Below are 768 nucleotides of genomic sequence, written 5' to 3'. Positions count from 1 at the left end.
TGTGATCGTTCTAGTCAATTCTCTAAAATTCAAGACTAAATCAGTGAATTAAAGGGGTTGTCAAGACATTTTTTTATTGATGGCCTATCCTTAGGATATCGTCAATATCTGATCGGTGGGGGTTTGACTCCCGACACCCCCACTGATCAGCTGATTGATTGGAGCCACGGCGTTAGCCACCTTGGCCTTGTCACAGTTTACAGGCACAGTGCCGTACACATCCGGAGCAGCGGTGTCTGGGGATGCAGTTGGAATCCCAGGCACTGCCGCTATTGATGTGTAAGGTGTTCTGCCTGGTAAACACCGAAGAGGCCGCAGCGATGAATGCCGTGGCCCGTACAGTAGGCTGATCGGCGGGGTGGGGAGTCAGACCCCCACCGATCTAAGGATAGGCCATCAATAAAAAAAAATTTGTCCGGACAACCCCTTTAAAAAAAAGTGATTACGGGTGTGTTCACACAGGTCGAATAGGCTGAAAAGTATGCAGCATATCCGCACCAGATTGTAGTTGGAAAGGAGAGCAGGAAAAAAAACAAAACAATACTTACCTCACGGACGTTGCCATGGCGACGCATCCCTCTGGTCTCCGTGCAGCCCGGCCTCATGTTATGACACTGCAGCCCATATGACCGCTACAGCCTGTGATTGGCTGCAGCAGTCACATGGATGAAACGTCATACCACGAGGCCAGGCTAAAACGGAGAACAGCCGGGGTAAAAAGGAGCCATTACTACGGCAACACCAGGAAGGTAAGTACATTTAATAAAA

The sequence above is a fragment of the Rhinoderma darwinii genome, chromosome 12 (assembly GCF_050947455.1).
Source record: "Rhinoderma darwinii isolate aRhiDar2 chromosome 12, aRhiDar2.hap1, whole genome shotgun sequence".
NCBI lineage: Eukaryota > Metazoa > Chordata > Amphibia > Anura > Rhinodermatidae > Rhinoderma > Rhinoderma darwinii.
Note: the sequence above shows the minus strand (reverse complement) of the source record.